Source organism: Podarcis vaucheri (genome assembly GCF_965113315.1).
Source record: "Podarcis vaucheri genome assembly, chromosome: 3".
In the NCBI taxonomy this organism is placed as follows: domain Eukaryota; kingdom Metazoa; phylum Chordata; class Lepidosauria; order Squamata; family Lacertidae; genus Podarcis; species Podarcis vaucheri.
Window position 1 is genome coordinate 73,299,652 of NC_138761.1, and position 23,443 is coordinate 73,323,094.

General features: G+C 41.6%; 1 protein-coding gene across 12 annotated transcripts in view; it reads left to right on the forward strand.

The window, feature by feature from the left end:
- Positions 1–23,443, forward strand: part of FYN (FYN proto-oncogene, Src family tyrosine kinase) — a 114,921-nt gene that overhangs the window by 20,385 nt on the left and 71,093 nt on the right. The window contains exon 1 of one of the 12 annotated variants that reach the window (XM_082216791.1): positions 22,474–22,547. The exons of the other annotated variants lie outside the window; for them this stretch is intronic. The gene's annotated coding sequence lies outside the window, so the exon portion shown is untranslated. Of the gene's footprint in view, positions 1–22,473; positions 22,548–23,443 lie in introns of those variants that run through there. 12 annotated transcript variants of the gene reach the window in all.

Below are 23,443 nucleotides of genomic sequence, written 5' to 3' on the forward strand. Positions count from 1 at the left end.
CAGCCCCACTCACCTCACAGAGTGTTTGTTGTGGGGGAGGAAGGGAAAGAAGATTGTTAGCCGCTTTGAGACTCCTGAAGGGGAGTGAAAGGCAGGATATCAAATCCAAACTCTTCTTCTTCTTCTTATATATTGGTAAAGGACAGTCAAGTTTGAGTGAATTTAAAGATATAGTTGAGGATAGTTGAGATATTTTCAGTGGATTTGCAACGCAATCCTGTACTTAGAAGTAAGCCAGAGCTATTTCTAGGGATTGATTCCCAGGTAAGTGTGAGTAGGATTGCAGCCTAGATGTCTGTAGGAGCAGCATTTGAAGAAGAGATTATTTAATTCTATGATTCTAATGGAAAATGTATGGAAAGAAGTAAGATTGTTGGTATCAGGGTCTCTGAAAGATCTTGCTCAAAAAGGCGGCCCAGGCATTCATGTTGCATCCATCTCTTTGTATGAGTTAAAAATTGTGTTTGCATTACAGTTGCTACAATTTTATTTAGTTGGTTTTCTTCCTTCCTGCCAAATGGTCAAGATTTATATCAGCATAGGTGAAATAAATTTATGGAAATCCATATATTGAAACTTTCAACAAGAACCCTAATAGTGAAAGTCACAAAGGAACTGGCTTTCCTCCTCCCCATGTAAACTGATGGGTGTTCTTTTGATCCTCTACATCTGGTTGTTTGTTTGTTTGTTTGTTGTGCAAGCATACCAAATCCATTTTAATTTAACAACCTGAATTTCAAGTATGTTTTTGAATACCACCTGCTAGTCTGGAAGAGCCTTTGGACTACAGACTATGCTGGTAGACTCTGCATGGGAGATACTCAACCTTGTTAGCCAGAAAGGAATCTCCACCACTAGGCAAAGAATGTCTTTGTTTGGGACCCATCTCCTGACCTGAATACTATTTCATATCTGCTTCGTGCCAGCATCGTAGAAATGCTGCAGAGTAGACAGGACTGATGTAATTTCTAATGAAAGGACGCAGCTAGATGAGACGAAAATAGAGGAAAGAGGATAAGATTTGTTAAAGGCTACATGGGAATGCAATAGAATCTAGCTGACCCAGCAGTGTGTAGAAAATGTGAGGTCCAGGAAAATCTTGGCAAAAGTATATTTTGCTTTAAGGAGAAATCTGTAGGCAGAATAATGTGCTAATTTGGTTGATGTAGAGGATAAGGCTGATGCAAGCATGACAAGAGGCATTTAAGACAGGAGTATACAAGACAAAGACAGATTTCACATGCTTAAAAGGGCTTTTGAGGTTCTTTCCCACTGTTGTGCATGTGTGAAAGACAAAAATGAAGCATTAATTGATGTACAGTGGTACCTCTGGTTACGTACTTAATTTGTTCCGGAGGTCCGTTCTTAACCTGGAACTGTTCTTAACCTGAAGCACCACTTTAGCTAATGGGGCCTCTGGCTGCTGCCACGCCGCCGCCGGAGCACGATTTCTGTTCTCATCCTGAAGCAAAGTTCTTAACCCGAGGTATTATTTCTGGGTTAGCGGAGTCTGTAACCTGAAGCGTATGTAACCTGAAGTGTATGTAAACCGAGGTACCACTGTACTGTATAATGCTATTAAATTGATTGCTGGCCATATAAGATAGATTTACAACCACATTTCATTCTGCATTTTTCATGTGTCTTGCTGTTGAGCAGATTTTTTTGAAATCTGCAATAGCTTTAGCAATCCACCAACTATTTTCCATAGAGCTTGGCTTACTTGGGAATATGTTTTTTAGCATTTTAATCTCTCCTCATTATGTCACTTTGGTTACTGTTAAGGGGTTCAGCTCCTTTACCCAATTCTACTTCCTTTTCTATGATTGCGTCAGCATCTTCCAAACCTTTCTTTCTTCTTTGATCAAACCAATAAGGTCAGGAAAAAGCCTTGTCTATTTCGTCGTTGTTTTCCAAAAGGGCATGTATAATTTTATGTTCTTGTTTAAAAACCAACAGCTGATAAGATAACTTTCGATTTCACCAGGACTTTCCATGGTGTTGTCAGCTTCACAGGAAACTAGAGGGAAAGAGAGAATGAATAAATAAATATTCGAATGAAGTGTGGGTAGGAAGGAGTAGTGCAGAAATGTGAGTTAAACACTTTCTTGACAGTCACCAACAATGACATGATGGGATTCTATTTGCATCAAGTTGAGGGGGGTATGGACCAGTAAGTACACCGGATAGGCAAACAAGGAAAGTGTTACCTTCCACACACTATCAAGAGGGGAGGGTAGCAGTAACAATATCAAAGCAGGTTATTGGATAATCCTCAGGAATAGTGGATGGGGTGAAGCAGGGAGAATTTCCTGAATAGCAATTTAACTGCTTGAAAATGCAGATGTGATTTGGGCTAGAGGCACATAGAGCTATGCACTAAGGACAAAAGGAGAAGGACAAATCAGTGACTGTTAGTGTAGGGGGGGAAATAATCAGAGGTGGAGTGGTAAATACTAGTCAATTCATTTCAGTTTGTAAACTGATAGTGAGACTTAAAGGTTTTAAGGATTGGAACAATGGTAATGAGTGTAGTGGCAGAGAGAGAGAGCTTTAGGACATCCATTCTCAAGGTATTTGGCATGAGTGGAGGCTAGCAAAAGAGGTTATATAGTAACTAGACTAAGCGGCAGAATGTGGCAGTGGCTTGGATGTGCACAGAAGGAACAGAGAAGGAAAGTGCAGTTGAGTCATTGTTTAGCTCAGTATTCTTCTGCAGAGTGCATCAAGAGGTTGATGAAAGTATATTCAAACATTTTATCCTTGTTGCAAAAGACAACAATTGCTGCCCTTTTTTTTCTTCCTGGAAAAAAAAGCCTGCATTCATAGTGGAGTGTGTGTTTTTCAAATGTGTATACAATACAATACACACACACACATACACACAGTAAATTTGCTCAGTATTTCTAAATCTGCTTGCAGCTTAAAGTGCAAACAATTCCCGATATTTTTAAGATAAGCATTTTCAGAACGTGGCTGGCATATTCATTGGTCTGCATTAAATGAGGCTTGTGGCTTCCAGCTCACAAAAACAAAAAAACGTGATGGCTGCAGCTCACATAAATAGGATCACTTGTCCCCCTCAGCTGAGATGCTAAAGGGTGAATAGTCATAAAAACTGAATAAGCTTTTCTTTTCCATTTCCTAATGAAGCCACATGGTTAAGCAGTGTGTGGGAAGCTTGCCTATACCACAACTGTTCAGTTCATAAACGAATTATTCAAAGCTAGTGCTCTTTGGCAACTGTCAGGAGCAATAAAATATTAGGTACACAAAAATTATTTCTTTTAAAATGTTAAAACTATCTGGGTGCTAATTTGGTGGCTGCTTCATGCCTGAGGGCCAGGGATTAATGAATTTGGATGAGGACTGTGGCTTAGTGCCTCTGTCCCAGTGCTGACCTCCTGCATACTTGGATGACATTATAGGGGTCTACCATTGGGCAGCTACTGATGTCTCAGTGTCCTCAGAGGGCAACACTGCTGCACTGAACAGAGGAAACTGGTGGGCAGATGACCCATTTGATGGGACACTGCTGAGGCTACTCAAAACTAGAACCAGCTATGCTGTCCACTATAACCCCTAAATGATCTCTGGAACCTACTTTGTTTATACTGCAGCCGCATTCTCCATGTTATTATAATTTTGAAAGTAACTACCATTAACCTTTCTATGCTGTCTTACATAGTGCTGGGATCCCTTGGACTGGGGCTATATCTCCCATAATCTCGTTTGCTTACAAGTAGAAAAGCTGTGGAAGATATCATGCAGATGACTTCTTGTTTTGTTCCAATAGTAATAATAATTTATTAAATTTCTATACCACCCTTTATCTGAGATCACAGTGGTTTACAATATAAAAATACAATGCATAACATAGTAACAAACAAAAACAATAACACCCCCCGCCACTGTTTAAAAGGCCATTGATTGTTTAATTAGCCAAGGTCCTAGAAGATGAGGAATGTTTTTGCCTGGTGCCTAAAGATATGCAATGTCAGCACCAGGCAAGCCTCGCTGGGGAGAGCATTTCACAAATGGTGAGCCACCACAGAAGAGGCCCTCTGGACCTTATGTGGAGGAGACTCATGAAGAAGGGCCTCAGATGATGATCACAGGGTCCAGGTTGGTTCATATGGGGAGAGGCAGTTATTGAAGTATTGTAGTTTAAGGGTACGAGCTGTTTAAGGCTTTATAGGTCAAAACAAAGCCCTTAACTACCGTTAATTTAATTTTAAAACAAACATTAATTTGTGTTTGTGGGTTTTTTGTTTTTTTTAGTGATAAATCTATTAATTTGTTTTGCAATGGCTGCTGAGAGGACATGTTTTCCTCTACAGCTAGAAAGAGTGTGGAACTTTGGGCTTTTGGTTCATTTTATTTTGAAACCTTTACGATAGAAGAGATTATAGTCTTGTTTTTTCCTTAGCATTGCTGTCGCCTTGTTTGTTTAGGAAGGCCATAGCTCAGAGGTAGAACAGTTGCTTTACCTGCAGAAAGGTCCCAAGCTCAATCCCTGGTCTCTCTAGGATGGGCTGGGAAAGACCCCCGCCTAAAAGCCTGAATAGCTGTTGCCAGTCAGTATAGATAGATGGACCAGTAGTGTGACTTTGTATACAGTGGTATCCCGCAAGACGAACGCCTCGGAAGACGAAAAACTCACTAGACGAAGGAGTTTTTCGTTTTCTTAGCTGCTTCGCAAGACGCATTTCCCTATGGGCTTGCTTTGCAAAACGAAGCTTGCCCCGCAAGCTCCGGGGATAGCGGGGAAGCGCAGCGCGTCTTCCCCACTGTTCCCGGACCTATTTTGAAGCAAGGGGCGGCAGGGAGAAGATCGCTTCTCCCCGTTGCCAGCCCCGCAATCTCCGGGGACAGAGGGGAAGGCGCGCGCGCGCCTTCCCCTCTCTCCCCGGACCCCTTTTGAACCAAGGGGCGGCAACGGGGAGAATCGATCTTCTCCCCTCTGCCCCTTGCTTCAAAAGAGGGGACAGAGGGGAAGGCGCGCGTGCCTTCCCCTCTCTCCCCGGACCCCTTTTGAACCAAGGGGCTGCAACAGGGAGAAGCGATTCTCCCCGCTGCTCCTTCCCTTGCTTTAAAACAGGTCCAGGGACAGAGGGGAAGGCGCGCGCGCCATCCCCTCTGTCCCCGGAGATTGCGGGGCAGGCAACGGGGAGAAGCAATCTTCTCCCCGCCGCCCCTTGCTTTAAACAGGTCTGAGGACAGAGGGGAAGGCGCGCGGCGCTTCCCCTCTGTCCCTGGACGGTCTCCATAGGAACGCATTGATTGATTTTCAATGCATTCCTATGGGAAACCGTGCTTCGCAAGACGAAAAACTCGCAAGAAGAAAAAACTTTCGGAACGAATTAATTTCATCTTGCGAGGCACCACTGTATATTCCTACATCTGGTAAAATGAATCTTTAAACAGTTTAGCACCAGCCACTAATGTAAAGCTCCCATTTGGACATAAAAGTGTATGTCATTAACTTGCATTAACTGTCCTCTGCTAGGAAATGGCTTGTCCTAATTTCTGCTCACCTTCTGCATGTAACAGGCTTTATGGTGTATTTAAATACAGTGGTACCTTGGTTTACAAACTTAATCCGTTGCAGAAGTCCATTCTTAAACCAAAGCATTCTTAAACCAAGGCTTGCTTTCCCATAGCAACAGCAGACTCAATTTACAAATGGAACCCACTCAACCGGAAGCGAAACATGTTCTTATTTCAAGGCAGAGTTCACAAACCAAAACACCTACTTCCAGGTTTGCAGCGTTCTTAATCCAAGTTGTTCATAAACTAAGCTGTTCTTAAACCAAGCTACTACTGTAGTTATTTTCTTATCAGTGTTGTAGTGTTGCTGAACTGGCCGCAGCTCTCAGCACCCTTCTGGTTCCCCCCCCCCCCCATCATACCAATCAGACTTGTGATTTGGTATCTGACAAATAGATAAGATACGAGGGAAGGAACTGATGTATCAGTTACTTAGTGGTATTACTAAAGCACTGGCACCAAGTATCCTGTCAGTCATCATGGGGTTTCCTCAAATGTAGTTCTTGGAAGCATTTGAAAGACATTTCTTCTGAGGTAGTGGGTTACAGAAAACCATAACTAGCCTGTTAATTTCTCCTTCCTCTGAGCTTTCTGATGGTACTTCCCTAGTCCAGATAAGCAAAGCTTTTAAGGAGAATATGGAAGATATACATGAGTTCATTTGCCCAGAGACGTATGCAGCCTTATATATGTGAAAGAACAACAAAATTGTATTGTGGCTTAAAAGAATCTTAAAAGCGGACAAATTTATTATGGTATATGCTTTAATGGACTAAAGTCCATTTCATGCTTTTGCAGGTTATAACGGCCTTGATAAAAATAGTTCAGCCAGTGATGGAAACTGTGAACAGAAGACGAAGGAAACTCAGCAGGCAGCAATTGCATCCAATAGTAGACTACAATGCTCTGGTGTCAGTTTTTCTGAGGAGAGGCTTTGTAAAAAGGAAAATAGCTATTCTACTTCAGTGATAGCATTTGTTGTTTTCTGTTTGGCTTTCCTTACTTTTGAATCAAGAAAAACCTCCAAAGAAGCCCTGTGAGGGTAGGAGAAGCCTTCAGAAGTCTGTGCTTTATAAAGAATAACATGAAAGATTAAAAATAAAAAGGAAGTGAAACATTTTGAATTCCAGCAGTGCCACTGAAAAAGAAATGAGGATAGTGCGAACTGGCAGAAGTTAGGGGAGGGTTTATGGGCCCACAGCAAAACTGAAATAGGAGGCTGGGTGGGTTGTTCACAACAGTTCCCCCCACCCCATAAGTGAATGAATCCACAGATTGAAATGAGCTTCCTAGCGTAAGGGTGGGTCCTTGACACTACTTCTCTTTCTTCCTCACCCCCAGCAACCCTGGGCAATGGAGAGGGAGAGCATCAGAATGTGCTTTTAGATGCTAAAGTAAGGAACAGATACTGCAAAAGCCCAGAAGGAGATGTAATGCAGAAAGCTAAGGAAAGCCAAGCAGCAAGAGATCATCAAGTCCTGTGCCCTCAGCTACTCCTGTGACATGAATATGTCCAAAGTCATACTCCTCAAATGGAAGAGAATTTGGGTGAAGGCACTGAATAATGTTCTTTTAAAATATTTTGGTGGCAAAATGCAGAGACACAGAAAACCCTAATTTTGTAACTTCTCCTTATGCTTTATTTATACAGGCATTATCTTACCTGTGTAAAGTCTTCACATGTGCCTGATTACATTTAAATGCAGTCGCGACCTGGGAGGGAGCGCAGAGAACCAGCTTCGGTTTTTCTGAGCGTTGCGGAGGACTGGGGAGCCGCTAGGGCGCAGCGAACCCAAAAAAATCTTAAGGGGGGAACCCTTGGGAGACTGGCCCCCTGCAGCGTGGAGGCGGTCAGCTCACCTCTCCGCTTTGAGAGGGCGTGAAGACGGAGACCGCTAGCGCGACTGGGGATAATTCCGCCCCCGCAACGCGACGCCTCAAGCTTCAGCCAGGAGAGGCGACGGACCTCCTAAAGAGTAGGAAGGCATACGCAGTGTGTTGCAGCATTTATTCAGAACGCGTTTTCTTTTGGAAGCGCAAAGTTAATAGCTGCGTGCTGCCCGGGACTTTATTTTCTTTTTTCGTCAGAAGTTTATAGGGGAGTTCACTCGGCGATGGAACTAAGATGGCGCAGGTGGAAGTCGGCGGTATGAGGAGGCTTTATGCAAAGTCTGCCTGAGTGAGTGAACTTTAAGTTGTGGATCCAGAAGCGCGGTGTACCTGCTTTAAAGCCTTAATTGATTATAAAGTCTGACTAAGCGGGGGGGACGGCAATAGCCAGCCCCTCTGTGTTGTTTACGTTGTTCCTACGTCTGTTGGATTTTAAACTGCTCAAACTGTTTTCTACTTTTATTTTATAATGGACACAAGGAAGTTTTGAGGTGCTTTTTGCCACCCCCGAAGGGCATTTAGACCGGTCACGAGAACTTTGAGGAGCGGATGGACTAATTTAGGAGAGAGGTGGTGGCAAGAGGTTCCGTCACGCCCCCCTTCCCTTTGCGCCTCTGCTACCTCTCCTCTTCCTTTTCCTTTTTCCTTTTTTTTTTTTTTTCCCTCCTGCCTCTCTGTTTGGAGGTTACCCACTGGCAACTGGATTTGGATTAGGGTCGGAAAGTGGAGTAAATACCTTTAAGGCTTGATTGTGGACAGAAACTCTGCCGACTCGTGACGTAGGACTAGTGGGGGAAAGTGGATTGGTGAGAAGAACCTGAAAGATAACACCGGGACTTTAAAGCGGAATAACCCCGCTCTGTGCCACCCACGCCACCTTCTGGTATTCCTCTTCAAATCCGGATTTTTGGTACAGACTCTGGTACGGATGCTGACATAGATCTCTGTTTTCTGTTTGGATTTAACCCCGAAGAGTCTGGCCATTTTTAGAAGGTGAAAACTGCCTCATCCATGTTTTATTTTTCTGTTTTGTTTCCTCTTTGTCGTCGCCTGTAATTGTTGATATCTGTTGAAATTTAAAGGAGGGACTTAAGGGGAGGGGAAAGCAGGAGAGGGAGGGTAAAGAAACGGGGCGGGGAAATTTGGGAATGGCGGGGAAGGATGGAAAGGAAGGGAAGAAGGGGGGGGGACTCCGGGTGAGAGGAAATGGTCCCGACAGGAAGAAATTAAAGATTTAGACAATTTGTGGGCGAGAATAAGGGAGGAATTTAAACAAAATGCATTATGTATGGAACATAAGCTAGGAGAGGTACAAGAGAGAATTGACAAGAGGATAGAGGGAGCAGTTGGGGAACTCTCGGCTAAAATTCAGGACCTTTCTGTTAAGTCCAGTCTGATCGAAGAATCTAACAAGAAATTGCAGAAAGAGATAAGGGAGCAGAAGAGAGAGACAATGAAGGTGAAAGAAGAGTTGAGAGAGTTAAGCAGCTCACAAGACAGGATATGGGACAATCTAGCCATGGCAGATATGCGACAAAAGCAGTTACACTTGAAATTCAGGGGAGTGGCGGAGGAAAGAAATGAAGATATAAGAGGAAAAATGATTAGAGAACTGTCCAAATGGCTAGATATAAGGGAGGAAGAGTTGGCTCTCTCTATAGAGAATGTTTTCAGGATGTCAAGACCTAAGCATTTTAGAACTAACAAATTCTTGGGAGACTGCTTAGTGATTTTCAACTCAGTGGAAATGAAAAACCTAATCTTAAGGAAGAGCTACCACAATAGATTAAGAATTGATGGAAGACCCATTATTATTTATAAAGAAATACCGGTCAGGTTATTACGTAAAAGAGAGGGATACAAACAGGTGGTAGCTGTCCTGAAGAGAAAGGGGATACAATTCAGATGGGAGTTCCCGGAAGGGATTACCTTCCATTATAAGGACAAGAAATTTAGATTGTTGGACACACAGGAGGCTGAGAAGTTTATGAGAAGGTACGAGAAAGATCTGGGAAGGCCAGAGAATAGGCCTGGGAGCAGGGAGAAGGTCGAGGAGGAGACAGGAGAGGGGGGGGCGGGAGGAGGGGGGGAGATGGAAGGAACGGATGAGGAAGATGATGAAGCCGTAGTGGGAGCGGAGACGGCAGAGGAGGGGGAGCTCTCAGGTAACTGAGGCAGCAGAGTTTAGTTCGGGACCTCGGTCAGAGAAACCGTAATAGTTAAAGAGAAACAATAACACACACATTAAACTTTTTATCCTGGAATGTGAATGGGTTGAATGAGAAAGTTAAAAGGAATAAAATTGAGAGAGTGTTGAAAAATAAAAACTATGACGTAATTTGCTTTCAGGAAACCCATATTGCGAAGAAACATAAGCATATTTTGGTGAATAAAAAATTAGGAGTAGAGTTTATTAATTCGGAGGTAAAAAAAAAAAAAAGGGGTAGTGATATATGTAAAAGAGAAGTGGGACCCCGTACAAATCTGTAAAGACGAGGAAGGAAGAATTTTAGGGATCCAACTAAATGTTAGGGGGGAAAAAATTAATGTAGTGACGGTCTACGCCCCGAATAAAAATAGAGCAGAATTTTTCGAGAAACTTGAAGGAATCTTATTAGAATTAGAAACGCATAAACTAATTCTGCTCGGGGATATGAATGGTGTGTCAGTACCGGAGCTGGATAGGAGCGTAAAGAGAGGGAACTCCAATAGAGGAAAACTGCCGAAATCTTTTAAGGACCTAGAGGATAATTTAGATTTAGTTGATGTCTGGAGACACAAAAACCCTACTTCCAAACAGTTCACTCATTACTCAGAACCACATCAAAGTTGGGGTCGTATTGACCAAATTTGGACGACGAGAAACCTTATTTTAAGGGTGAAGAGATGTGAAATTTTGCCTAGGACACTTTCTGACCACTGTGCGTTGGTAATGGAAATCAATGGTGGGTTTAAGGGACAATATAGATGGAGGATGCAGGAATATCTACTGGATAATGATGATGTGAAAGAAAAGGTCAAGGGTACCTTAAAAGAATATTTGGATTTAAATTTGAGGGGGGAACCCACTATAGATATTGTATGGGACGCCAGTAAGTCGGTCATGAGGGGGGTCTTAATCCAACAAAATAACCTTAGGAGGAAACTAAGAGAACAAAAGAAAGAAGAAATCCTTACACAACTGAAAAATTATGAGAGGAAATTGACTATAAACCCAGCAGATGTTGAGGCCGCCCGTGCCTTAAAGGTGCTACAGGCCCAATACTCAGCTATACTAAATCAAGAAATAGATTGGAGAATCAAATATATGAAGCAGAGGTTTTTTGAATCGGCAAATAAAGTGGGGAAGTTACTCGCATGGCAGCTGAGAAAGAGGAAAAAGCAAAATGTGATAAGTAAAATAATAATGGAAGATAATATTATAGAAGCCCCAGATGAAATAGAAAAAAGGTTCGTTCAGTTTTTTGAAAAGTTATATGAAAGAGGAACTGAAGATAGATTAGAAATTGAAAGATATTTGGGGCAGGATAGAGGAAAATATATATCGGATGAGGATAGAATATGTTTAAATAAGGAAATCACAGTAAATGAAGTGAAGGAAGCTATTAATAGGATGAAAAATGGTAAGGCCCCTGGGCCGGATGGTTTGCCCGCAAAATATTATAAAACACTGGAGGAACTCCTTGCACCAGTGCTTAGAGATGTTATCAATAATATCCTCCAGGGAGGGAAAATTCCCGCCTCCTGGAAGGAGGCATTTATAACTTTAGTTCCAAAATCAGAAACTGAGAAAACTGATATAAAAAACTATAGGCCAATCTCTTTGCTTAACAACGATTATAAGATCTTTGCCGATATAATGGCAAGTAGACTCAAGAAGTTATTAATGAAATACATCCATAAAGACCAAGCGGGATTCCTCCCTAATCGTTATCAGAAAGATAACGTGCGCCATATATTAAACATCATTGAATATCTAGATACTAAGATAGATATCCCAGCCGCATTAATTTTTATAGATGCCGAGAAGGCGTTCGATAATGTCTCTTGGGAATTCTTATCACTATGTTTGGAGAAGGCAGGTATAGAAGGCCCTTACCTGAGAGGAATTAAAGCTATTTACTCGGAACAACAGGCTATGCTGATTATAAACAACAGCCTAACTAAATCATTCAAGATCGGGAAAGGTACAAGGCAGGGCTGCCCTTTATCCCCCCTGCTTTTTATAATGGTTTTGGAGGTCATTGCAAATAGAATAAGAGAGGCAGTGGATGTGAAGGGGATAAGAATTGGAAAGAAAGAATTTAAGCTAAAGGCATACGCCGACGACCTAGTCCTATCCTTGGAAGAACCAGTGGATAGTGTATGTAAGGTGTTAGAATTATTAGAGGAATTCGGCAGATTGTCAGGATTTAGATTAAATAGGAAGAAAACAAAAATTTTAACAAAGAATTTGGCTATTGGGGACAAAACTCAATTGGAACAAAGGACCGGTATAAAAATTGTGAATAAGGTAAAATATTTGGGAATCTGGCTATCTCCAAAAAATATAAATTTGGTGGAAGATAATTATGATAAAATTTGGCAGGAAATAAAAAAAGATTTGGACATTTGGCAGAGGCTGAAGCTCTCATGGACGGGGAGGATGGCGGCGATTAAAATGTGCATCCTCCCAAGGTTATTATTTCTGTTCCAAAATATCCCGATAATCAAAGGCATCACTCGTTTTAGGAATTGGCAAAGAATCATGACTAAGTTCATTTGGCAGGGGAAAAGAGCCAGGATAAAGTTTAAATACCTGACTGACGCAAGAGAGAGGGGCGGTTTCGCGGTGCCGAATATAAGGTTATACTATGAGGCGGCTTGTTTAAGCTGGTTAAAGGAATGGGCCACCCTTAGAAACACTGATTTATTGGATCTAGAGGGTTTTGACATTAGGTTCGGGTGGCACGCCTACCTGTGGCAGGGGAAAGGTGAGATTCACAGAGGGTTTTCTAGTCACATAATTAGAGGTTCACTATTGGAGGTGTGGAATAGATATAAAAAACTGATTGAAAAAGGGACCCCTTGGTGGCTCTCCCCAGTGGATATTGTTAAAATAAAAAAACCGAACATGATGGGAGAAAGATGGACTTATGAGGATCTCTTAGCCAAGACGGAAGAGGGTTGGAAGCTGAAGTCCTATGATGAGGTGAAAGATAAAATAAAAGAATGGCTTCACTTCCATCAGATTAATGCACTGTGGAATGAGCACAAGAAACAGGGGATGAGCGATAAGAAATCAAGATTCCAGATAGAAATTTTAGAGAGTAATGATAAACACCTCTCTAAACTATACAAACAACTATTGGAATGGGATACAAGAGAGGACTTGGTGAAGGGCGCGATGGTGAAGTGGGATAGAGATCTTGGATATAATATCGATTATAATAAATGGCAGATACTTTGGAGGAAGGGTATAAAATTCACAGCGTGTGAAACCCTCCGAGAAAACCTAGAGAAAATGATGTACCGCTGGTACTTGACCCCAGCAAAGCTAGGAAAGATGTATAAAAATGTCGATAATAGCTGTTGGAGATGCAAAGAAAAGATTGGGACCTTTTTCCACATTTGGTGGACCTGTGAGGTAGTGAAGGAATTCTGGGGAAAGATCTACGATGAACTGAAAAAAATTTTAAAATATAATTTCCCCAAGATACCTGAGTTGTTTCTTTTAGGTATGATTGGTGAGGAAATAAAAAAATCAGATCAAACTTTCTTTCAATATGCGACAGCTGCGGCGAGAATCCTAATTGCACAAAAATGGAAATCCCCTGACATGCCCACGATCGGAGAGTGGCAAGTGAAATTATATCAATATATAGAATTAGCGAGATTAACACAGAAATTAAGGCAAAATAATACTACGAAACTTAAAGATGAATGGAAGAAATTTTTAATTTATGTTGAGAACAATATGGGTATTAGTAATTTAACAGCAGAAGATAATTAATACTGTCGATGTTAAATACTACTGCAAGTTCTACTGCAAATACTATTTAACGACTGTGTAATCCTGGACCAAGTTGAACGGAAGTTTGTCTTTTTTAATGGTCTTTTTTTTTTTTTTTTTCTTTCTCTTTTTTGTTTCTCTTCTTCTTTTTTTTTCTTTCTTTTTCTTTTTCTTATCTTTTTCTGAGTGTTTTCTTTTCTGTAATTCTCACCCTTTTGTCTCTTCCTACTTTTTAATGAAATGCATATATGTACCTGAAGTTTGACATGTAACGTGAATTTTTTTTTCTAATAAAAACTCAATAAAAAAAAAATAAAAAAAAAAAATAAATGCAGTTACCATGTGTGCTTTCCCTTTCATGTGTAATGTCATCATCCTAACAAAACCAGGCCATTGATCACTGGCATGCTACATTTACAAATGAATTGGGCAGCATACATGGCAGGTACATTTTAATGTGACTGAGCACACATATGAAGTATACATGTTTAAGGACTTTCACCATGGCTCACTATCTTCTGGATTAAGTAGGCCTTGGTAAGTAACTCTTGGTAAGCATTGTCTTGAAGTAGCTCTATCAGTTTCCTATCAGACCTGGGGCTACAAGATTCCTTTCATGGGCTTTGATTAGTTGAGTCTGTTCATTTTTAACAATCACATACCATTTCTTCAGTGCTGTTCTACCCTCCCCCCATGGCAAACACCTCTGCAGCATCTGCATTGCTTCTGAATAGTGTGTTAAGGGATGACTGGAGCTGTGGGTTAAACCATAGAGCCTAGGACTTGCCAATCAGAAGGTCGGCGGTTCGAATCCCCGCGATGGGGTGAGCTCCCGTTGCTTGGTCCCTGCTCCTGCCAACCTAGCAGTTCGAAAGCACGTCAAAGTGCAAGTAGATAAATAGGTACCGCTCCGGCGGGAAGTTAAATGGCGTTTCCGTGCACTGCTCTGGTTTGCCAGAAGAGGCTTAGTCATGCTGACCACATGACCTGGAAGCTGTCTGTGGACAAACGCCAGCTCCCTCGGCCAATAAAGCAAGATGAGCGCCGCAACCCCAGAATCAGCCACGACTGGACCTAAATGGTCAGGGGTCGCTTTACCTTTACCTTTACCTCTACCTTACCATGTCAATGAGTCTGTTATTCCATCTTCTTGGATGAAAATAGTGAAAATATTTGGAGTTTGCAGGCTGCCTAGAGTTTTTAAGTAGAAAAAAAAACCTGGAGGGTGACTTGAACTAAGTGGAAAATGTTGCAACCCATGATGTGTTAATAATTCCTGTGGTGGTATGTTCTGTAGACATGGAATGATTATCGGGCTACACAGTCAAGACTTAACACTGATTGTCGGCATTTTTGTTGTGCTGGAAGAACAAATGAGTCACGCAAAGAACTCAGTCTTGAGATAATCTGAGATATTCTGTTAACTTTTGAGGATTAGCTTCTCCTTGGTTGAAAGGGCAATTTGGGTTTCTTTTCACATTTTAGTTCTCAGTGGGAAGTTTGCTTTAACCCCCATTTCCTTGTTCAACCACATTATATTTTAATGAACTAATAAAAAACAATTTCCCTATGCTTTGACAGATGTTTTGAGTAATACTTCTAGATGCATTGCTATATGGTAAACTTTTAACTGATTGCATCTTCTTAAAGAACCCTGGGATGCAATCCCTAATTGATGCTGGTCTGAAGTTTTTGCATGTCAATTTTGGGGCTGCAGCAAAAACAATTATATTCAGTCTTCAGGGGTTTTGTAAGAGGCTTAGCTGCTCTTGGCCACACCATGTCCCTGGGATGGGAGAGTGACCTTCCCCATTACCTGCCCACCTCAAAAGTAACCATTCATCCCCTCCCTTTTATGGAGGATGAAAGGTCCTCCAAAAGAGCATACATTTATCTTAAACACACTTACTAGGGAATAGGCCCATTAAAAACAGTAGGACTTACTTCTGAGTAAACATGTATACAATTACAGTGCTAGAATCCAAGCAAATTCTTTGAACTTTTGCCAGACAGCAAAAGATTCTTAGGAGAAGGCCGTGATAGTTAAAGATTTCTTCCCCAACCAATATGAAACTTTGTAGTATCTGTGTGCCCTGGGTATGCTTTTCTGAAACCCTCCTCTCATACATGAAGTACCCTGCTCGCGTTTTCATTTTGCTTGTGGCTCTTGGTGAAGTTGTGTGATTGCCTCATCATATGCTTAGCTAGCAATTTAAGCCTGCCATGCAACCGCAAAACTGACAGAAGCAAATTGAGCCAAAGCTTGATTAAATGCAGGTTGTGCTGTGAGCTAGGTAGGTTACACATGAAGCAATTCCACAACTTTTCAGATTTTGCAGGTGCATTTATCCTATATTCTTGATGTATCAATACGTCGACTCTTCCTGTAATTGGCATGATAACTTTGAAATTTCTTGAGGATATAGGGCATAAATTAAATGAATTAATAAATAACATAATATGCTAATTGGATAGAGCTGTTGGGTACCAGATGCAGGCAACTCCCCATCTGCACACATTTGAGGCACGTAGAACTGATCCGTGCACTGTTTTCAGCACCGGAAAGGGGGGGGGGTCTTACGTGCGTCCTGCCAACTCGTGCGGTGCCTTGGAATTCAACCCCCTTGCAAACGGGGAGTTGCCTGTATGCTTCTTTGAGTGGTTATTTGATTCTCTTTGGGTACTATGGGAAGCCACTGAATGTGTTTCTAAAGTTATCATTTGGTCTAAAACTAGTTTTAAAATATTATATGCCATGTGGCACTAGTATGTGGTTCGGAGCCTGTTACTAGATCAAAAAGCTGTGTTTTGCTCTTGCTGAGTAGACCAGTGCATTTGCTTATATATAAAAATGTCCTTGTCTTTTCTGCTCAGCATTTGTTCTGTGAAATAGATCTGTGTGAATGCTAAAACTGCTTCCAAATGGAAGTGAGACTTATAAGCAAGCTAAATGACACAGTTTAGAATATCTGATGTTTCTATAAATATATAGGAGGGAAAGTATAGCTTGAAAAAGTTAAGAACTTCAAAGGGCTGACTTTATACTTTTCAGAGGCAACTGTAGCTTTGGATAAAATAGAAAGAAAGGAATCAATACTTGTAATTGCATGGATGGAGTTAAAAATATCTTTGGAGGTTAGAAAGTTGTTAACATGACAGCTGCATTTATGCTACAAATCTTTCCCCAGAGCCTATAATCATACCAGAAGTTACTGTAGATCTATATGGCTTTGCATTTTAACATAATCTTCAAAAGTAGAATAAATTTGCACGAGTTTTGGATTTCCTCAGCAGTAAATGTAGTGAATTAATTTTCAGTCAAGGAACCTCCAATTCAGTTCTGTAATGTATAACTCTGGAAATTATCAATTGCTTGTTTCCTTTTTCTTCCAGGAGAAGATTAAGAAACCACCTTTCATTCTCGTTTTTGAAGGAAATGAATTGAGAATCATTTCACATTATGAGTGATTAAGAACATTCTCTAGAAACTTGTTTGTACTATCAAAAACCTATCTTGTTTTAAAATACAGTGGTACCTCGGGTTAAGTACTTAATTCGTTCTGGAGGTCTGTTCTTAACCTGAAACTGTACTTAACCTGAAGCACCACTTTAGCTAATGGGGCCTCCTGCTGCCGCCGCACCATCGGAACACGATTTCTGTTCTCATCCTGAAGTAAAGTTCTTAACCCGAGGTAATATTTCTGGGTTAGCGGAGTCTGTAACCTGAAGCATATGTAACCTGAAGCGTATGTAACCTGAGGTACCACAGTATATCCTATTGCTGTGGGTTCTAATAAGCCATAAGTTGGAGACAGTAAACCAGTAGTGAAAGCCAAAGGCTATCAACCAGTAATCTTTTTAAATACAGGCAGGATAGCCAAGCAAAGGGTACAGAGATTTTAAAAAATGTAGTAAGCTGAATTTTTTAACCAGGTAAGAAAAATCCTTAATACAGCCCTTTGTCTTCATTTGCCTTCTGCAAATCTCTTTTGATCTCCAGTGTTGTATGGGGTCATGCAAAGGGATATGCAGAGCATCCAGAGATCCACCTGTCCCAAATTCTTTTTCAGTACTTCCTCTGACATGTGTTTTGGAATACGACAGCAAAACTCAGATTTGTGTGCACTTATCCACCTGAGATTTAGGAAGAGTAATGCATATTGTTATAAATGGATTCTAAATAGGAGTCATAATGCATCTGTATACAGCTTAAAAAAGTTCTGTGCTAACTGCAAACTAACTGCTGTCTCCCCGGGGCTAAGATCCAAGATGTAACTGAACGACTGCAAGGAATCATAAAACCCACTGACGAATACCCCTTCCTCTTGGTTCATGTGGGAACCAATGACACTGCAAGCAATAGCCTCCAGAAGATCAAAAGAGACTACGAGGCTCTCGGCAGGAAATTGAAGCAACTAAATGCACAAATTGTCATCTCGTCTGTCCTCCCAGTTGAACGACGTGGCCCAGGGAGAGAGGGGAAAATAGTGGAAGTGAACAGCTGGCTTCGCAAATGGTGTAAACAGGAACGGTTTGGATTCTTAGATCACGGACTGCAGTTTCTTGAAGATGGACTTCTGGCAAGTGATGGGCTGCACCTCACAACGGTTGGGAGAAATGTTTTTGCCAAAAATCTCAGAAACCTCATCAGGAGGGCTTTAAACTGACTAATGTGGGGGAGGGAGACAGTGCTCCTGAAGGTAGGAGTCTATCAATTGATGAAGATGATCATCCAAATGTCATAGACCAAATGGAGCAAACAGCACGCGGACCTAGTGGTGGGAGGAAAAAATCCTTAAATAAGAGACACGGGGGAATGATTAATGGACTTCAATGTCTGTACACTAATGCGCAAAGCATGGGAAATAAACAAGATGAGCTTGAGCTCTTGGTACAGCAAACTAAATATGACATAATAGGCATCACTGAAACCTGGTGGGATAAGTCCCACGATTGGAATGTAATAATGGGGGGATACAATCTATTTCAGAGAAACAGACCAGACAAGAAAGGAGGAGGAGTGGCGTTATATGTCAGGGATGTGTATACCTGTGAAGAGATCCAAGATTTAGAACCTCAAAGCCAAAGTGAGAGCATTTGGGTCAAAATTAAGGGAGAGAAGAATAACAGAGACCTCATTGTGGGAGTTTACTATAGATCCCCAAGCCAAACGGAGGACATAGATGATGCCTTCCTGGAACAGATGGCCAAGCATGCAAAAGGAAGGGAGATAGTAGTAATGGGGGACTTCAATTACCCGGATATTTGTTGGACGTCAAACTCAGCCAAGAGCATAAGGTCAAACAGATTCCTCACTGGCCTTGCAGACAACTTCATTGTCCAGAAAGTGGGAGAAGCAACAAGAGGAACAGCCATTTTAGACCTGGTCCTAACCAATGTTGATGACCTGGTTAGTGGGGTAGATGTGGAAGGATCATTAGGCGCGAGTGATCATGCTCTTCTGAAGTTTACTATACAGCGGAAAGGAGCAGCCAAGCATACTAGGACTCAATTTCTTGACTTTAAGAAAGCCGACTTCATAAAACTTAGGGAAGTGCTGGGTGAGATCCCATGGACAGCAATACTAAAAGGAAAGGGAGTTCATGATGGCTGGGAGTTTGTTAAGACGGAGATAGTAAAAGCACAACGTCAGGCAATACCAATGAGACGAAAACATGGAAGGTGCCTAAAGAAACCAGGGTGGCTATCTAAAGAACTTTTAACTGAATTAAGTTTAAAAAAGGATGTGTACAAAAAATGGAAAAGGGGGGAAACCACCAAAGAGGAATTCAAACAAATAGCCAGCAGGTGTAGACACAAAGTCAGAAAAGCTAAAGCACAGAATGAACTCAGGCTTGCTAGAGAGGTTAAAAGCAACAAAAAGGGCTTTTATGGGTATGTTCGTAGCAAAAGGAAGAACAAAGAAACAGTGGGGTCACTCAGAGGAGAAGATGGTGAAATGCAAACAGGGGACACAGAAAGGGCTGAACTCCTCAATGCCTTCTTTGCCTCAGTCTTCTCCGATAAAGAAAACAATGCCCGACCTGAAGAATTTGGAGCAAATGATTCAGCAAAGGAAACACAGCCCAGAATAACTAAGGAGATAGTACAAGAATATTTGGCTAGATTAGATGTATTCAAGTCTCCAGGGCCAGATGAACTGCATCCAAGAGTATTAAAAGAACTGGCAGATGTGATCTCAGAACCACTGGCAGTCATCTTTGAGAATTCCTGGAGAACAGGCGAAGTCCCGGCAGACTGGAGGAGGGCAAATGTTGTTCCTATTTTCAAAAAGGGGAAAAGAGAGGACCCAAATAATTACCGCCCAGTCAGTCTGACATCAATAGCAGGGAAGATTCTGGAGCAGATCATTAAGCAAACAGTCTGTGAGCACCTAGAAAGGAATGCTGTGATCACCAATAGTCAGCATGGATTTCTGAAAAATAAGTCATGTCAGACTAACCTGATCTCGTTTTTTGACAGAATTACAAGCCTGGTAGATGAAGGGAACGCAGTGGATGTAGCCTACCTTGATTTCAGCAAAGCATTTGACAAGGTGCCCCATGATATTCTTGTAAAGAAGCTGGTAAAATGCGGTCTTGACTATGCTACCACTCAGTGGATTTGTAACTGGCTGACTGACCGAACCCAAAGGGTGCTCATCAATGGTTCCTCTTCATCCTGGAGAAGAGTGACTAGTGGGGTGCCACAGGGTTCTGTCTTGGGCCCGGTCTTATTCAACATCTTTATCAACGACTTGGATGATGGACTCAAGGGCATCCTGATCAAATTTGCAGATGACACCAAACTGGGAGGGGTGGCTAACACCCCAGAGGACAGGATCACACTTCAAAACGACCTTGACAGATTAGAGAACTGGGCAGAAACAAACAAGATGAATTTTAACAGGGAGAAATGTAAAGTATTGCACTTGGGCAAAAAAAATGAGAGGCACAAATACAAGATGGGTGACACCTGGCTTGAGAGCAGTACATGTGAAAAGGATCTAGGAGTCTTGGTTGACCACAAACTTGACATGAGCCAACAGTGTGACGCGGCAGCTAAAAAAGCCAATGCAATTCTGGGCTGCATCAATAGGAGTATAGCATCTAGATCAAGGGAAGTAATAGTGCCACTGTATTCTGCTCTGGTCAGACCACACCTGGAGTACTGTGTCCAGTTCTGGGCACCACAATTCAAGAAGGACACTGACAAACTGGAACGTGTCCAGAAGAGGGCAACCAAAATGGTCAAAGGCCTGGAAACGATGCCTTATGAGGAACGGCTAAGGGAGCTGGGCATGTTTAGCCTGGAGAAGAGGAGGTTAAGGGGTGATATGATAGCCATGTTCAAATATATAAAAGGATGTCACATAGAGGAGGGAGAAAGGTTGTTTTCTACTGCTCCAGAGAAGCGGACACGGAGCAATGGATCCAAACTACAAGAAAGAAGATTCCACCTAAACATTAGGAAGAACTTCCTGACAGTAAGAGCTGTTCGACAGTGGAATTTGCTGCCAAGGAGTGTGGTGGAGTCTCCTACTTTGGAGGTCTTTAAGCAGAGGCTTGACAACCATATGTCAGGAGTGCTCTGATGGTGTTTCCTGCTTGGCAGGGGGTTGGACTCGATGGCCCTTGTGGTCTCTTCCAACTCTATGATTCTATGATTCTATGATTAGAATGGATTTTATTTCAAACCTTATTAATTCATTCATAATTTCAATTTTAAAAAATAGCAAGCCTGAAAAGACTTTTACTAGTAGGGCTTTTGGAGGATTAGGCAATTGAGGAGATTTACTAAACTGATGACTCTTTTTTGCTTTTATAAGTTTTCTCCTTTGGGCAGCACTTTCTAAGTGTTACCTATTACAGCCGGGTGAATTAAATCAACAATCTGAAAGAAGCACTAAGCGACTGCATTAGAGTTCATTCTTGGAAGCGTTCACCTATATCACACAGTACTTCCAGGAAGGAAGGCACTGCCTTTACACTGTAGTTACCTTACACTTTAATTTTTTTAAACACAGGAAAAAGAGGAGACCTTCCTTGAACAATTTCCAATGAGATGAAGTAGAAAGCTTCATACCTTGTCATCAGTAAAGAACACACAGTAAGGCATCCATCAACACAGTGGCCTGGTTCACACGTCACAGTAAGCCAAGTCATGGCTTATCAGGACTGTGCGAATCTTCTGGAGATTAGGTTGCACCCACTTCGTTTCTTGCTGGTCCTTTTAGCTCAGCGTGATACAGCAGCTGTATCATCCAGATCAGGGATTATGGTTTAACTCTCTCTTCCTTAGCTATGATCTGGAACCAAGAAAAAAACTAGTGCTCTTTCCTTCATATGCCACTTCAATGCTTTATTTCTAGCTTGTATTAAGCCACAGTTCCCTCTTATGTCAGAACAAGACACTTTGGCTTAAGGTGCGTTATATTAACATATGACATTAAGCTAGATATGACATTAAGCTAGAATTCCTTGGTTGGACATAATGGGGTAACTGTCTTAATACAATCCAGAAATGAAGTGCCACATTGGCATGAAAGAGGAGAAAAACCCATCCCTGGCATTTGTTCTGGCTTCATAATCATGGTTTATGAAACCTGGAATGATCATCTACATCATGCCATTATATCGGAATAGCTAAACCATGGTTTGCAAATGTCCAGAAACCAGAAACCATGATTTGAAATGAGTTTGTAAACCATGGTTTGCAGTACATCTGTATTGATTAGAACACGATTGTGATTATTGCTCCAGAAACCTCCTTACTGTAGAGATAGAAGTGTTCAAGCAGGCAGAAACCAAAAGCTCACACTGTTGTTTCCTGAGCACAATCTGTTTAGCACTGTGGTTACACTTGCAGGTTGTGTCACTTCAGCTCTTTGCACCTCTCCTCTGCTCAGAACAGAAGGGAGGGAGGGTACCCAGTCCTGGCATCCAATGAAAAGTATGCATGTTAAGGGGGGATTATATAATGTATGAGAGACTGTGCCACTACAAATGAGAAGAGCAAACAGTGTTTTATGCATTTTAGATTTTAAGGAAGTATTTACTGAGACCTTTCAAGAGATACTGGTCAGGACGCTGCTGGCCACTGTGGAGGGCACCAGGTTGGTAAAAGTTTCCTTGTGAATTCATAGTAACACCTGGGCAAGATATATTTGATGTAGCCTTTGAGTTTGTGTGTGGGTTTAAGGTTTTCTGGATAGTTTATCGAACTATGCTTTACAGGAAGGTTGACAGGGAAGAAGGACCAAAGCACAGTTAGACTAGTAGCGGTGGCGATGCATGTCTTGTTAACTTTTATTTGTGTGGTCATTTCCTCCTGTTTTAACTGTACAGTAGTACCTCGGGTTAAGAACTTAATTCCTTCTGGAGGCCCGTTCTTAACCTGAAACTGTTCTTAACCTGAGGTACCACTTTAGCTAATGGGGCCTCCCGCTGCCACCAGAGCACGATTTCTGTTCCCATCCTGAAGCAAAGTTCTTAATCCGAGGTACTATTTCTGGGTTAGCGAAGTCTGTAACCTGAAGCATCTGTAATCCGAGGTACCACTGTATATGGTATTTTCTACTCTTTGGAGTACTTTCAAAGAGAAATGGAAGAATGTCTATTTCAGTGGCATTCGACCAATACAAAAGGGTTAATAAAAGCTAAAGAATACACCCTGAATCTAATTGAGATCTCCGGTGTACTTGAACTTCCTGATTATCTTGCTTCCCTCATTATGTTATTTTAGAAAAAATTCTGTAAGAAAGAAAAAAATATGCCTGTTTTCTCTGTGCTGGATGTAGAAACAGCATTAATAACACAAGCTTGAACAAAATAATAGGCATTGAAATGCTGATTTCAAGAGCAAGACATAATGAGAGTGAAGGAAGCTGTGCATTCTTGTGTGAGCTCTGTGTGTGAAAGGAAGGCATTTTATAGGTCTTATCATTGTGAAACATCAGAATGGTTTATTGCAACGTCCTTGTGTGTTGATGATTTTGTGCCAGTTATAGAT